Source organism: Megascapheus bottae, chromosome 11, assembly GCF_031878675.1.
Source record: "Megascapheus bottae isolate mThoBot1 chromosome 11, mThoBot2.hap1, whole genome shotgun sequence".
NCBI lineage: Eukaryota > Metazoa > Chordata > Mammalia > Rodentia > Geomyidae > Megascapheus > Megascapheus bottae.
In genome coordinates this window covers 54775992-54793352 of record NC_143519.1, presented here as the reverse complement: position 1 = coordinate 54793352, position 17361 = coordinate 54775992, and the positions used below count along the sequence as shown (strand labels likewise).

The 17361-nt window shown below is 39.3% G+C and overlaps 1 long non-coding RNA gene across 1 annotated transcript in view; it reads right to left on the bottom strand.

Annotated features, from left to right (window-relative positions):
- Positions 1 to 13374, bottom strand: part of LOC150057097 (uncharacterized) — a 64505-nt gene extending 51131 nt beyond the window's left edge. Inside the window, exons 1-2 of the long non-coding RNA XR_016537038.1 lie at positions 13330 to 13374; positions 6163 to 6308 (exon numbers count right to left, since the gene is read on the bottom strand). This is a non-coding gene — a long non-coding RNA (uncharacterized LOC150057097). The remainder of the gene's footprint in view (positions 1 to 6162; positions 6309 to 13329) is intronic.
- Between the last annotated feature and the right edge of the window lie 3987 nt (positions 13375 to 17361).

Here is a 17361-nt window from a genome sequence, read left to right as displayed (position 1 = left end):
CTTTGAGTGGTACAATGCAACACAAAGGCAAACAGCAGGAATCTGGGACAAAGGGATCACATCTGGACTATATAACAAGACTCAATGATTAACCTACGATGCATAAGAAAATGTTTAGAATATATTACATGAAGGTCAGGTGGTGGTAGGTCAGGTTTGTAATCCAAGTGATTCAGGAGACTGAGATCTAAGGATGCCAGTTCATAATCAACCCAAGGCTGGGCACTGATGACTCATGCCTGTAAATCAGAGGATTGCAGTTCAAAGCCAGCCCAGGCAGGAAGGTTGATGAGACTCTTTTTTTTTCATATATATTTTATTGTAATTAATAAAAGGGTTACATTATATTCACCAGATAGAAAGTGCATTACTTCACATACATTGATACCCTTTCTCATGTCTTGGTCACCATTTCCCTCCCCTAACCCCCATCAATGAGACTTTTATTTCTAACTACCAGAAAACCAGAAGTGACACTGTGGTTCAAAGAAGAGAATGTAGCCTTGAGGAAACAAACTCAGGGACAGCTCCCAGGTCCTGAGTTAAAGTCCCATGATTGACCAAAGCAACAATGAAAACAACATGAAAACAGCCCAGACAAAAAAGTCTATAAGACTCTTATCTCTAAATAACCACAAAAAAGTTTGAAAGTGAAACTGCCACTCAAGCAGTACAGTATTAGCCTTGATCAAAACTCTCAGTGACAGTACTCAAATATAAGTTTTTAAAAAGGAGGCTCATATGGCTTCCCCAAGTTCTTAGAAAAACAAGATGGTGGGTTTTTCTAAATATAGAAAATGTGTTGAAATGTTATAGAAACATTTCATCTTTCCTCTAACAAAGAAAGAGTTGAATAATCTTCAATGCAGAGAAAGAACCTATAAACTGTGCATTTTAATGTCTGGATTAAGAGGTGGAAGAAGCGGATGCTGAAAGAAAGAAATGAATAATGCCTAATTTACTAGTAGCTCGCACCTATACTCCTAGCTACTCAGGAGGCTGAGATCTGAGGATCAAGGTTCAAATAAGGCCTAGGCAGGCAAGCCCATGAGATTTTTATCTCTACTTAACCACATAACACCAAGAAGTAGAGCTGTGGCTCAAGTGGTAGAATACCAACTTTAAGAAAAAAGGCCAACCAAGAGTGTAAGGTCCTGAGTTCAAGTCCCAGGATTGGCAGCAGAAAAGAAAGAAAGAAAGAAAGAAAGAGAGAAAGAGAAAGGAAGAGAGACAGAAAGAAGAAAGAAAGAAAGAGAAAGGAAGAGAGACAGAAAGAAGATAGAAAGAAAAAAGAAAGAGAAAGCAAGCAAGCAAGCAAGCGTAAGCTCTTGGCATAGACTCTTCCTACTAAAAATGTCTGGGAATCTGACAGCCTCCCTCAAACCACACTGTGTGATAGACTCGCTTGTTATTTCTCCTACTCCTTACCATCCTCCTGGCCCAGTATAGACCTTCTTCCTTTGTGCATTGTCTCTGGTTTAAGGACCTCTCGTAACTCAGACTGTATAAATACATCCACGACAGTGCTAGCTGCCTGGCCTCAAGCTTTTCACTGCGTAACAACTTCTGGGCCAGCCACATCACATCTCCTGGTTTATATTGTCCCCAGAGACCTCTGTCATTCTACTCAAAGGTCAGCTCTACATAGACTCTACTATCTACCAGGACCACTGGCTCCTATGCTGCATCTGTCCTCCACTCACCTGTTCTACCTGCTCTGACCCAAAGCCCAGCCCACTGTAATTCTGATAGCAATACTCTGCCTTCTGATTTGATGTGTAGCAGCTTAGAGAAAATAGTTATATTAATACCTGTGAAGTTAAGCTCACATCAGAATCACACATCTGCTAGCCAGGTAAATTAGATTTCATAGGTCAGTGTTGGCATTGGGAGATCTTCATTTTTAAAAGTTGCATAGGTGAGCTGAGCTCTCTGATGGACAATTCAATTTAGGAATTATTGTCTGGGAAATGTATGCCTTATTGCTAGTGATCTCAGAAATAAGGGAAGTAACTTAAGCTGAGAAGGTCTCAAGTTACAAGAAGCTAGTAGTTTCCTTTGAAGTAAATTAATAAGATTAGGATCACCAAAGTCTCTTTTCAATTTGGAAATTTTCAGATACAAAGTGCAGATCTTTTGGAAAATATCAAAATTCTTAACAAAACAAGAAAAGCTATAATAATTTTAGATATGGGTATATGAAGCCTGCAGTAACCATTTATTATTGGTGGAAATATGGCTACATTGTAAATATTAACACCAAATATCCTCATTTAATAAATACGAACAATATTCATCATTTGTTAAAACAGTAAAACAAAAAAAGTCAAGGATATAAGTTGAGCGTGGTGGTGCAAGCCTGCAATGCTAGCACTCAAGAGACTAGGATCCTAGGATCAAAATCAGTTTAAACTATAGAGAGTTCTTGGCCAGCCTTGGCTCCATGGCAAGATCCTGTCTCAAAAAGAAAATAGATAGAGAGATAGAGATAAGTTGGAGAAGTTTATATATTCCTTGGAGTTGTAAGCAGTAAATAAAAGCATGCAAGCCAGGCACCAGTAGCTCACGCCTGTAATCTGAGCTACTTCAGGAGCTGATATCTGAGGATTACTATTTGAAGCCAACCATGGCAAAAAAGTTCATGAGACTTTTATCTCCAGTTAACCACCAGAAAACTGGAAGCGGGGCTGTGGTTCAAGTGGTAGAGCACTAACCTTAAACTAAAGATCTCAGGGACATATGCTGGGGGGGGGGGGAGGTGAAGTGGGGGAGGTGCTGGCACTATAGCCTGAACTCTGAATCCTGTGTGCCTTCCTTTAGCTTTTTTACTCGAGGCGAGTGCTCTACTATTTGACTCAAAGCTCCATTCCTGGATTCTTGGTAGGTAATCAAAGGTGAGAGTCTAGTAGTCTGTCCTGCCCAAGCTAGCTTCACTCCATGATCCTCACATCTCAGCATCCTGATTAGTCAGTGTTACAGACGTGAGCTACCAGGGATCATCTTATTTTTGTTACTTTATTACGATGATGAGACTCCACACAGCATCTGCCATCCATTAGCTACCCCTAGATGTCACTTCCTTTACTCCACCTACCTCCTGAACATTCAGTCTACTGAAGGATTTTAAGCAGAAAGGTCCTAAATTCAATGAAGGTATTAAATAAGGTTTAACTAGCGGAGTGATTTTGAACTCTTCTTTTATCTTTTCTAGATGATTTAAATGACTTATTTCTTCTCTCTATTGTAAGTCCTCATGACTTGTGAGGTGAAGCCCAATGAACCTCATGCACCATTTGGTACCTGAAGACTGTTCAGCAGGTATCATTCCTCTGCTACCTTGTAAGCTGGTGTGCACTGCTGTTTTAGTGGATTCAAATCAGGTTTCCCATGAGCAATCATGCAAGACCAATGAGTGTAATATACCGTCTAAATTAGTATCAGCTGCTGCCAAATTGAAACTAAAGCCAAGGAAACATTCTTCTCAGCACAAGCATAATGATATAGTCTCAATACTTAATCTCTGGGGTTTCCGATGGCCAACTACTCATGGACTTGAACAGACATGATCAATTCTAGGAATGTGGTTTCCTAGACCACAGAAGATATGAATGGATATTCACACTCACTCCTAGAAGACTGATCACACACAAGTTAAGCAAGAACTGGAGCGGAGCTGACAGATAGAATATATAATTTTGATACTGGAAGTACATCTAGCCCAAGGCACTCATTTTAAAGATGACAAGTCTGGGATTCATAGAAATTAAATGTTTACAGGCCTGTGACTTATTAGACTAAACATTTAAACTGCAGAAATAACTTTTACTAGAACACCCAAAGAGGAAATAATTGATAGCTGGAGCCTCTATGCCTATTTATAAATATTAATTTTATGTGATTTAAAATATGTGGATTTAGCAGGGCACCAGTAGCTTGTGCTGCCTGTAATCCTAGCTACTCAGGAGGCTTAGATCTGAGGATCACAGTTCAAAGCCAGCCAGGCACCAAAGTCCATGAGACTCTTATCCCTAATGAGACTCTTATCTCCAATTAACCGCAAGAAAACCAGAAGTGGTGTTGTGGCTCAAATGGTAGAGCAGTAGCTTTGAGCTGAAGAACTCAGGGAAAGTGCCCAGGCCCAGAGTTCAAGCCCCATGACTGACCAATAAAAGAAACACTTGGATTTCTGGAATTTATGTAGATACAAGGAGCAGAATTGTTGAAAACATGTACCCTAGAAAAACCTAGCGCAAATTAAACACATCCAAGACTTCAGGTCTTATTCCTTCTGAGAGACAGAGACAGTTAGTAGCTAATGGACTCTAGAGCCAGACATTTGGGATCCAGTTGAGGACCATGGTGGGGAAGGTAGGGAGGAGTGAACAGTTTGGTACAATTCATCTATGCTTATTAAAAAGGGGGAAATATGCCACCAGCCCTATATGCTTTAGCTGATATTTCTACTGATTATGACAAATGAGGGGAAAAAATTGAATGTATGTTCCTTAGAGTCTGGCTTACTTCACTTAATATGATTTTTTCTAAGTCTTTCCATTTCCTTACAAATGGGGCAATAAAAATCAACTGCCTTCCTATATCCCAACAATCAGGAAAACAACTGCTTTTGCAATAGCCTCAAAGAAAGTAAAGTACCTAGGAATTAACATAACTAAGAATGTAAATGACCTTTTTGATGAAAACTTTAAAACCCTGAAAAAGGAAATTAAAGCAGAACTGAGGAAATGGAAAAACCTCCCATGCTCCTGGATTGGAAGAATCAACATTGTGAAAATGACAATTTTGCCAAGGGCTATCTACAAATTCAACGCAATACCCATCAATATCCCAATGACATTCTTTAAAGAAATAGAAGAGACAATCCAAAATTTCATATGGAATAATAAAAGACCCCGTATAGCAAAAACAATTCTTAGCAGAAAGAACAGCACAGGAGGAATTTCAATACCAAACTTTAGACTCTATTACAGAGCTATAATGATCAAAACAGCTTGGTACTGGCACAAGAACAGGCCTGAAGACCAATGGAATAGAACTGAGAACCCAGATATTAAACCACAGACCTATGGCCACCTAATCTTTGATAAGGGTGCAAAAAAATAGAATGGAAGAAAGACAACCTCTTCAACAAATGGTGCTGGCAGAACTGGTTAAGCACCTGCAGAAAATTAAAGTTGGATCCTTCTTTGTCACCCTGCACTAGAATTAACTCCAAATGGATCAAAGACCTTGAGGGCCAATACACTGAAAACTTTACAAGAAGGAATAGGAGATACACTAGGCCTCCTTGGCAAAGGTCGAAACTTTCTTAATAAAGACCAAGAATCACAACAAATCAGAAAAAGGCTGGATAAATGAGACTGCATTAAACTGCAGAGCTTCTGTATTGCAAAGGACATAGCTAGCAAATTAACTAGAAAGCCTACAGAATGGGAGAAGATCTTCACTAACCATACAACAGACAAAGGCCTCGTATCTAAAATATATCAACAGCTGAAAAAATTGAATCACTCCAAAACTAATATCCAAAGAAACACCCATCCTTTTAAAAGATGGGTCAAAGTCTTCTCTGAAGAAGAAATAAAAATGGCCTATAGACACATGAAGAAATGCTCTACATCTCTGGTCATAAAAGAAATGCAAACAAGTTTAAGATTCCACCTCACTCCAGTTAGAATGGACAGGATCAAGAAATCTAATAACAACAGATGCTGGAGGGGATGTGGCCAGGAGGGATCACTACTACACTGTTGGTGGGAGTGCAAACTCGTTCAATTACTTTTTAAGTTTCTTAAAGGCACATTGGAGCCTACAGAGCTACAGAGCCTACAGATGCTACAGAGAACAAAGTATGTCTTTGAGTACAAATGAGATGCCAGTTCCTGCTAACTTTTTTTTCTTTACCAAGATTGTGCTTGCACTGAGATCCTCCTATCTCATCCTCCTTGGTATCCTGGGTTATATCTATGTACCACTCACTATACCTTGCTGACCTCCAGCGTTTTTTTATTGAGATCTGTTGTCGTGGGCCCAAATTATTCATACAGGCTTTACCTTTAAAATTTTACCCTTATCTCCTATTTTGTAGTAAAATTGCAGAAAATTAATTTTCACAAAGTCTCACAGAGATAATTCTTACCTTACCTTCATCTCAGTGCTGCATTCACTGATTTCTCTCTCTCCTTGGCATCATAGAGCTCATGGTGCAGTGGCTTGCTGCAGCCATTCTCTCATGTGGTTTGAGCTCTCAGAAAGCAGAAAAAGTCTCATTTACCTTCCAGGCTTGGAGCCTAGAAGAGAGCAAATAAGCAGCAAATATTTCGGTGAGAATAAAGAACTATGAAGCCAGGCGATAATATGACAGCTTAGTGTTGAAAAAGTTGGCAGAACTCTAATAAAGATGTAATTCACCCTTTATTGCAAAAAAAAAGCCTGTGTATATTAAACCAAAACCAAAGAAACAAGACCTCATTGGGTGACTCCTTTTATTGCATTTTTAAAATAGTACTTCTCTTCTGGGCATCTACCCTGAACATCATAACCCAAGATATGATAAGGATACCTGCTCAGCTATGTTCATCTCTGCACTATTCACAGTAGCCAGGCGATGGAAACAATCCAGATGCCCTACTGCAGATGAATAGATACAGAAAATGTGGAATATATACACAATGGAATTCTACATAGCCAACAGACAAGATAAAATAATGGCATTCGCAGAGAAATGGATGAATCTAGAGCGAATCATGTTGAGTGAGACAAGTCAAGACCTAAGGAACAAAAGGCGCATAGTATCCTTAATATGTGGCTATTAAATCCAAAGAGTACAAGAACAAGGACTCAATATTTGCACACCCAATGCTATGGACATGGTAATGGAAATATAAACATAACTATATAGACATAAAAACCTATGACTCTATAGACATAATGTTTTATTTCATAAATTAATACATTTCTATGACATACAAACCCTTAGCCTAATTTGGATTAAGTTCTAAAAGCTAAGTCCCAGTGATCGTATGTAGAGATTCCCTTCTTGAACACTTGTTGGTTAAACTTGTCATTTGAAATACGATGTAAAAATCAATGTTAATAAATTCTTTCATAAAAAAAGAAAAAAGTACTTCTCTGCCTCTCTCTCTCTTTCTCCCTCTCTCTCCTCTTTGCTGGAGAATTGAGCTCAGAGCCTTTCTCATGCTAGACAAGAATCTCTTTACTTCTTAAGTGTTATTTATAATACTTAAGTTATACCTTTACTAATACTCTAAATAGCCTCTAACTATTAAAACTGGTCAGCCTGTTTTGTGAATAGCTAAGGCAAAGAATCATTGATCCTGTTTTAAGTCCTGTGGGGAAAGCGATCAGTAGATCAGTAATCAGGAAATCATACTCTGTTTAAGGATAGTCCTAACGAAGTTTTACGAAGCGTTGGTATGAATTCATGCAGACTGCTATAACTAAATATCATTAACTAGATTGCTCGGGTGGCTGACACAATCGGATTGTATTATCTCACAGTCTAGAGGCTGGAAGTCTAAGATCTTGGGAGTAGCTACTGAAGCCTCACTCCTGAGGCCTTGAACCTGGCTGGTGAAGGGACATATCATTAGCTGTGTAACAGAGTCACTCAGCTTTGTGTTTAGTTCCTCTCTCAGTGAAGTTTTGTTATATTAGACACTCATACGACACTCTCAGATTCATACCAGAAAACTAAATATTTTTACTCATTTTAAATGTCAGACTAGACACAGCCCAGTATCCATGGCTCATATCTATAATTCCTGCTACTCAGGAGGCTGAGATCGGCAGATTACATTTTGAAGCCAGCCAGGACAAAAATGTCAGCGAAACTTATCTCCCATTAACCATCAGAATTAGATCTGTCAGGCTGGAGTAAAAGAGTCCAAGGGCAGTGCCCAGCTCTTGAGTTCAAATTCTAGTACCAACACACACAAAAGAAAAAAGAGAAATGGGTGGAGATTGAGCTAATCCTAAAGCTTCTCATTGATCACTCTGCTGGTTGAAACTGCATTCACGTTCTAAAGCACCCAAGCCATTCTGAGGAAAACTTTGTAGTGAAGCAGCTAGGAGATGGCTCACTTAGTCTCTGTCTTCACAGGTCTTCCTTAATCTTAATCCTCATATCCTCTCTTGATTAGGGCACTGATTCCTACTAGAGTAGAATCCATTCTAATGGTGCCATTTTAACTTCATTATCTCATTAAAACCTATCTCCAAATAAGTTATGCCTTCAATGACGAAATCTGGAGGGGCACATTCAGTCAGTGGCAGTACCTAATTCCTTGTCCTGTGCTGACATTTTAAATAGAGAAGCTGTGAACGGGCTGAACGTCTCTACCTAGCAAACAAGGCCCAACACTGATCTTAATGGACTCTGTTGCAGTGTTAGGTTGGATGGCGCCTGCCAAATGAGATGGAAATTGCCTGGAAATGCCAGCCATAGCTCTGTAGAACTCAGTGGCTCACGTCTATAATCCTAGCTACTTAGGAGGCTGAGATCTGAAGTTAGCGGTTCAAAGCCATCCTGGGCACTTCAAAGCCATGAGATGCTTATCTCTAATTAATCTCTAGAAAATGGGAAATGGGGCTATGGCTCAAGTGTAGGGTGGAAGAGCTGAAGAGCTCAGGGACAGCACCCAGGCAAAGAGTTCAAACCCCATGACACTCCCCTCCCCCCTGAAAAAAAGTTCTGTGAGATTTTGGTGCAGAGACAGATCATGTCCTTTTTTCCCCATTCCTACGGCTTGAATTCATGGCCTGGGCACTGCCCATGAATTTTCAAGTAGTATTCTACTACTTGAGCCACAGTACTACTTCTGGCTTTTTCTGTATATGTGGTACTGAGGATTCAAACCAAGGGCTTTGTGTATACTAGGCAAGGACACCTGACCCAGATCATATCCTTTCATTAGTATGCCTTCAAACTTATTCTGCTGCTCCAAAATAAGGAGGTTTTATTTTTTATTATAACAGGCAAAAAAAAGTCACCCAAAAAGCCATTGTATGACCTCAAAATTATGAGGCAAATAAAGTGATATGCCAAGCAATGAGCAAATTTGGGGGAAACATGGATAGTGGTAACTGCCTTAAATTTGGTCTCTGTGCTAATATCCACCATGCTTTTCTGCATGCAGAGGAGGACAACTCTCTGGTGACAATGGATTTATGGTGTCTGCAGAGGCTCTTCCCTGATTAGTGATCAAAGGAAGCCTGTGGTATCCTGAATGCAGGGCAAGAGGCCTGCTGCATAAAACTGTCCCCTGGAATGATGGCATTGTCCTCTGTCTGCCTATGTGTGGTGTCATTAGCAAGTTAAAATAAAACTCCTCTGACAGGTGTTTTTGTTTCATGACTCAAAGTTGATAGCTTTGTGAATTGCAGTAGCGTTTTATGAGCACACGTAACTCACTAAAACATGCATTGTGAGCAGCTGCTTCCTTGGGACACTGCTGGAGGAGGTCAGGCAAAGACTTTGACATCAACACCTCTATTTGTGTAAGCCTCTTGAGACACCAAAATACCCAGCGTGAAGGTAAGAAGTCACACATGCATATTTTTCTGTTTATAGCCATCTTGGCCAGCAGCAGAAAAGAAGTTGAATGAGAAAGAAAAGCATGCTTATCCTCATTGAAAATAACACTGTCTATCAGAACTTCCTGTCCTAGTCCTTAAAGGAGCAAAAGAGTGAAGGAGATCATTCTGGCTTACATGCCTGACTTCCTTTACAGCTGCCAAGATGAGTTTCATGTCTGGTCTCACATTTCTACAGGGTGTTGGGGGAGAGGGGGAGGAAGGCTTCAAATGTAAACAGGATATCAGAACTTCATAGGGTTTCTAAGTTGGGAGGGTCAGGGGCAAAAAGTTTGAAAAATATTGATGCAGGGTGGGGGGGGGGGAGAAAAGCAAGAAAACTAGCCCCAAAGAAAATCTATATTTTTTCCAAAATTGGATTGCAAATCACCTATCATGAGATGGTGGTAGAACTAGGCTAATTTTCAAAAATGGAGGAGTTGGAGTCTCAGTCTTCTCTTCTACCTATACTCATATTAAGAAGATGTTGCTTGCACCATATAGTATGACGCTAAATGAAAGGACCTCCAGGATATAGAAACAAAAGCCATGTAATGAGTGATTGTTGTCCTTAATGTACTATGTTATCTCTCATCTCTTTTGCTGTCCCTTGGTTATCTCATATTGTTACAGTATTTCACCTTGTTATCTGTTATATTATATATATGCGTATTTGGTTATATGAAACCGGATAGAAAAGGAGGGAAAACAAGGTGAGGAGCGGGGGTGGGGGAAGGGAAATGGAGACCAAGACATAAGAAAGGGTATCAAAGTATATGAAGTAATCTGGTGAATATAATGAAACCCTTCTATTAATTACAATAAGAAATATATGGGGGGAAAAAAGAGCCCTTACAAAACTGTAGAAGCAATTCATATATGTGATTCACAAATACAACTTTAATACTGAAAATTGCTAGTCTGGTTATTCTCAATTGTCCAATAAATAAATAAATATAAGCATAAATATATACCTTAGTAAATAAAAATGGATGTCAACAAAAAAAAGGAAGATGTTGCTTGGGACCAGGAGTGTGGCCTAGTGGTAGAGTGCTTGCCTAGCATTCACGAAGACCTGCATTTGACTCATCAGTACCACATACACAGAAAAAGCCAGAAGTAGCACTGTGGCTCAAGTGGTAGAGTGCTAACCGTGAGGAAAGCCCAAGGACTGTGCTCAGGGCCTGAGTTCAAGACCCAGGACTGACAAAAAGAAAGAAAGAAAGAAAGAAAGAAAGAAAGTAGGTGTTGCCTATAGAAAAAGTGACTTCATGTAAAGAAGAGTCTTATTTTAAGAAATGGCATTTTTAATTTTTGATACATGATAGACTAGAGATGCATTGAGAATTCCAGGCAAGTCAACATGCGGATTTGTTTATCAGCTACAATTCTAAGTGATGCCTTGGAATTATGTATTAAATTAAACTGAACTTTTGTGAATTAAATCAAATTGAGTTTTAAGTACATTCAACTTAGCAGTTAAAACTGCAAATCTCTTTGATCATTGATATATTAGAGAAAAAAGGAAATGATAATTCATCCATACTGTTTCATGAACAATGCCCTTGTTTTAGGAAAATGACTAAAGGAGTTTGCCCAGAGTTGGCCAGAATGTCTAGCATGCTGACACCTGTGGAAGTTGGGAAATAGTAAAGCATCAGCTTCCTCTCTATTCCTGAGACCTTAGAGACAGTAATTTATTCTTCCTCTCTTCCTACTCAACAATAGTTCTCCCATTTTTATGGTCCTTTATCTGAAACAGTGAAAGTAACTTGGAAGTATAGAAAGCATCTCTTACAACTATCTTGTGTAATCTTTCCCCTGACTTTTGAAACTTTTTTCTAAGATCTATAGAAAAATTTCTTACATCCTAAAATCTACATCTTCGAAAATAAACTCTTCCTACTCTGTCCCTTCTCACTGACTCCTCCTTTCTCTTAATTAACCAATATTTCAACTAGATGCTCACAAATCATTCTGTTTCCGACTCCCTATATCTCTCCTTGATCCAGTGTTTGTATTTTTCTTAAGTCTGTCCTTTTCTCTTAGATCCACTGCTGTCAACTTCGTGAACATTCTTAGCACTTTATTTTTTTAAAAAGAATTTATTAACGTTGATTTTTACATCATATTTTAAATGACAAGTTTAATATACAAGTGTTCAAGGAGGGAATCTCTATTTACAATCACTGGGACTTAGTATTTAGAACTTAATCACAATTAGGCTAAGGGTTTGTATGTCTTAGAAACCTATTAATTTATGAAATAAAACATTATGTCTATAGAGTCATAGATTTTTATGTCTATATAGTTATGTTTGTATTTCCATTACCATGTCCATAGCTTTGGGTATGCAGTTATTGAGTCCTCGCTCTTGTACTCTTTGGATTTAATAGCCGCATATTAAGGATACCATGTGCCTTTTGTTCCTTAGGTCTTGACTTGTCTCACTCAACATGATTCACTCTAGATTCATCCACTTCCCTGCGAATGCCATTATTTTATCTTGTTTGTTGGCTATGTAGAATTTCATTGTGTATATATACCGCATTTTCTGTATTCATTCATCTGCAGTAGGGCATCTGGATTGCTTCTATCGCCTGGCTATTGTGAATAGTGCAGAGATGAACATAGCTGAGCAGGTGTTCTTATCATATCCTGGGTTATGCTGTTCAGGATAGATGCCCAGGAGTGGTATGGCGGGATCATAGGGAAGGTCTATTTTCAGTTCTTTAAGAAACCTCCACACTGCTTTCCAGAGTGCTTAGCACTTTATTTTGTCTATTTTCTTGTTTATTTGTTATACTTTCTGTGTGCCAGGCACTAATAACAATAAATGCACAGCTTTGTTTTATAAACTCTTAGTACCTACAAATGTGACAGGAATTGTACTAATCAAGAAGGATAACTGAGATAGAAATTACTAGCCCAACCCTAAAGATCAGAGGAAATAAACAAGGAAAACAAAAATAAAATGCACAATCCTAATTCTATAAGGCAAGTGGTACAGGTTCAAACTCAAGGACGGAGAGGTTCATAATGTTGATACCTGAGTAGAGTTTTGAAGTTGTATGATTGAAGAAAAAAAAGTTGAAGGATTAAAATGTGAAGAAAACAGCATAAATACTATGAAAGGTATTTAATGTGTGATGGTCTTAAAATATGTAAGAATCTTTGTTCAGTCCTCCTTCCCAAAGATAGTTCTAACTTCCCTATCTCTTGCATGTGAGCCTGTTGTAAGATGAGAATACAGAGATGACACATTTTGAGAGGTTGAATCTGGAGTCTTTATTAAAATGCCAGTGACTGCATGGTGAACTCCTGTCTCAAAGACCAGCAGTCAGAAATACACTTATCACAGTCAGGAAATAGGTCAGTGAGGAAAGAACAAAAATGATACCAACAAGCCAATTCCTCCCCAATGGAGAGTTGAATTGGGATGCCATGGTGACTGGAGAACAGCCTGGAGACAGGCTGCAGACATGAACATGGAGACATGTGACATGGCATAATGGTGCCTGAGCTGGTCCAGACCTAAATAGGGTGTCAGGTCAGGGAGCAGGGTCACAGGAAATTCCCAGGTCCAGGCACACTAGACTGCCAAGTTCAGTAACCTATCAGCCAAGTATCCTCTCTCCTGGGATTCTAGAACATCCCTCAGTGGGGAGGTGGTGGCTTCACCTTCCCCCAGCATGAAGACAAGATGCCAGAACTTACAATTGACTGTGTGGCCAAGATGGAGGTGGCTAGTCCTGATCTTCTTACTTCAAACCAAACTTAGTGATGCTTGAAGAGATGTAGTATGACTTCGGAGGCTAGGTCATAAGAAGACTGCGTTCTGAATGGCTGTTCTCTCCTACATGGGTCCACCATGGTCTGAGGAGTCCTTAACAGTCTAAGAAATGTATATGAAGCCTGTGGAGAGGGCCACAGAGAGGGGGTAAGGATAATGCTGATGGCAGCACGAATCTGCTGCCTGGGGAAAGGGAGCAGAGTTTCATTTCTAAATAAGCCTCTGATGATGATGGCCTCAGGTGACACACAGAATGCAGTCTCATGAAAGACCTTGAACCAGGAACATCAGCTACATTACTCCATAGAAATGGAGATGAATTGTGTTGATTGCTGGGGGAAACTGTTAACCAGAGGAAGGATGAGAGCTCCTCTCTTGCTTCTCAGTTTCCATACAACACTGTAGGTCCTTGAGATCTACTCATGAAAACCATTTCAGGGAGTCTCGCCAAAAAGGGAGAACCTCACAAGGTGAAAATTTTAGCAAGAATTTATTTTAGAATGACATGGTCAAGTAGAAAGAAAGTAAACATGGAGTCACATTTTCAGCTCCTCTAACCAGAAATAGTAGAAGATTCAAAATGAGTTATCTGCTGCCGTTGTTTTTCTTTTTTCTTTCTTTTTTTTTTTTTTGAGCTAGGCAAATACAAGTGCCAAATTTCAACCATTAGACAATTGTTTCTGGGTGGCCATGGTCAGTGAGGCCCAACCAAAACACAGGTAACCCTAGACTATTTTTTGTCAGATATGTGTTTCATTCTTTCTTTTTTTCTGTCCAAACAGAATGCCCAGATCTGTTACCATTTCAAAAGAGAAGTTACATTTAGATAGTTGCTCCCATATCTCAAGGGAGAAGACAGATTTAGATAGCAGTTTTTTAGGGTGAACAATGCAACAGACACTAGTTGAAAATGAAACTTCACAACTTAAAGGGGGGAAGGAAGGAAAAGAAAGTGGGAAAAAAAGGAGGAAAGGGATACAATATTCCACAAGCAATGTACTCATTCATAGCTGGGTGTAGTGCCTCACACCTGTAATCCTAGCTACTCAGGAGGCTGAGATCTGAGGATCAGAGCCAGCCCGGGCACTTAGGAGACTCTTATCTCCAATTAACCACAAGAAAATGGGAAGTGGTGCTGTGGCTCAAGGGGTAGGGCCATAGCCTTGAGCTGAAGAGCTCAGGGGCAACACTCAGGCCCAGAGTTCAAGTCCCAGAACTGACCAAAAAAATGCACTCATTACCTTACTTATGTAACTATAACCCCTCCAACATCCTCCTTATAATAAATTAAAATAAAATTTTTAAAGAGCCTTTTTAGCCTTTCCTAATCTGGTTAATTTAACAAGAAAAAAAAAAGGAAACCTATAGGAAGAGGAGCTTATCTGTTCTTTTCATTTCCCAGTTTTAACTTCTGAGTCTATCCCTTTTTATATTTGTTTAAAATAATATAATGGCTCTGTGTCTCCTCGTGTACATATCCTGCCTCAATTTTTCAGGATTATATCCCAATCCCCTACTTTACTTCAAAATGCTGTTCCCTTTTTAAAGCTTCTTGCTGTGAACTTATCTTAATGCAGGGATCGTGAAAAATGACTCACTGGCTATTGGCCTAAATCTGTTAGATAGGGTTAAAAAGTGCCAAACAGAACACAGAGCAGATAATGTGAGGCTCAAATGCTCAATGCTCCTGCTCAAATGCTTGTTACTTCCATAATTCCCTGGGTGTCCACTCAACCAATGAAAACAGTCAGGACAGTGAATGGAAAAGCCACCATGCAACCTAAGCCCAGGGGAGGAGAAATGGGAGGAGCCTATAGTGTAATGATTTCCCCCTGAAACTATTCCATTAGAATCATCTTTCCAGGAACTTCTCTTTAGAGAGTGTTTACCTGCTTTTCTTTTGCTTTCAAACGAACCTTCCTTTCATTCTTTGACAGAAAACACTCATCTATACCGTGAGACGCCATCATAACCATAGTGCAGTAAAGTCTGTGCATTCGTATGATTTCTGACCAATATTTCTTGGTAGCTGGTGCAGCTCTAGTTTCAGGAATGTATTTCTAGAACCTAGTACAATGCTTGCCATCTCCAAAAACTCAGTTAGAGAGAAGGGAGGAATGCATTGAGATAGAAGAGCGGTCACCCTGATCTCCCCAAACAGAACAACAATCCTGCTTTCAGCAGTTTCTACACAATAAACCATGGGGTTGGAATGGTAGTTGTCTCTGAACTGCTCTTGTGGGGGAAACACAGAATTTTCTTCTAGAGAGACTTTATTTGCAGAAACATCTTTCTGTACACTCCTGTGTCACCAGGTGAAAGATGAGCTCTCTCAGTTTTCCAGTTTTCACACAAAATGACCAATTCTCAAAATCCTATCATGAGAAGCATTTCAAGGGGTCTCACTTCTACTAATGAACCCCATCCTATCTGCCTGGTGGTTTATCCAGGATTTATTTTAGTATTACAGGAAAGAGTAGAGAGATGGAAAAGGAGCAAAATAATTCATGCTTCTTTATAACAAATGGGAGTAAAGATTCAATATGATAGTTGATAACTGCCATCTATGTTGTTTCTGAGCTGGGTAAATGCCCACTTGTGTATTTGGCAGTCTTCAATCATTACATTGGGCATGGGCAGTTAAGATGAGTGCTAGTTCTTATTCTAAAATATAAAGATTTGCTTGAAGCTTTGTTAAAACAATGTTTTAGAATTTCCTTTTTCCAGATATTCCTCTCCCTCCCGCCCCCTCTCTCTCCCTCTCTCTCTCTCTCTCTCTCTCTCTCTCCCATTCACTCCCCCCCCACCCTTAATTTTTCACCTAAGGCTGATGCTCTACTACTTGAGCCACAGTTCCATTTCCTCAATTTTCTGTCTGGATCCATTCACAAAGAGTTTGTAACATTTTAAAGAAGAGGGCAGATGTTAATAGACCCTCCGTGTCCCTCTGTCTCCTAGCCTTATAGTGCAACATCCATAAGTAAGGAGACCCTGTTGCTTTGGGTGTTTTGGTCTTTACTCCTGGATCTAGTGTCTGAATCTCATCCATTTAACATTTGTTCATTTTTAATTTCCCTGTCTCTCATCTGTCTGTCTGCCTGTCTGTCTGCTCCATTTGCCTAGGATAGTCACTAGAAAATTCAGCATGTTATCGTTCCTATTGGTGTGATGGTAGCCCCTGTGTACAAGGAAGTAGAGAGGGAGTGATGGTGAAGTGGGAATCCCTAGCAAGAATCAGAATCTGTACAAAAATCCTAACAACTACACTGCCAGGAAGGGCTTAGAATACTGGAGGCATTTAGTTCTTAATCTCCAGATATAGATTCATGTTTTTACCTCTTAAATGAGGCTATAATTTATGGGTCGAGTTCCTAATGTGTTACAAGGAATTCAGCGTTCACACTTAAACAATTATAACCAGAATGTAAGCACATTGTGTAAAAATTAGTCACCAGTTTTTACATTATCCTACTAATAGCCCTTGGGGATCTAAACTCAGAAGATGTCACAGTGAAAACAAACTTTACATGTACCAGTTTTGAAAACAACATTGATTCCTCGGTCTATGTGTCTTAGACTCCAAGAAGCTATTTTTCAGTTTGAATTCTTGACAGTACAGACTTACATTTTAGCATACCCTTTATGGATGATTGCTAAACTTAATTTCCAGACATAACAACTCTTTTTAATATATTTTTATTGTAATTAATAAAAGGGTTACATTATATTCGCCAGGTAGAAGGTGCATTAATTCATATACATTGATACCCTTTCTCATGTCTAGGTCCCCCTTTCCCTCCCCCCCACTCCCACCCCTCATCTTGTTTTCCCCCCTTACTTATCCAATTTCAAATAACCAAATACAAATATATCCAATATATCAGATAACAAAATGAGATACTGTAACATTATGAGATAACCAAGGGACAGCAAAAGAGATGACATAGTACATTAAG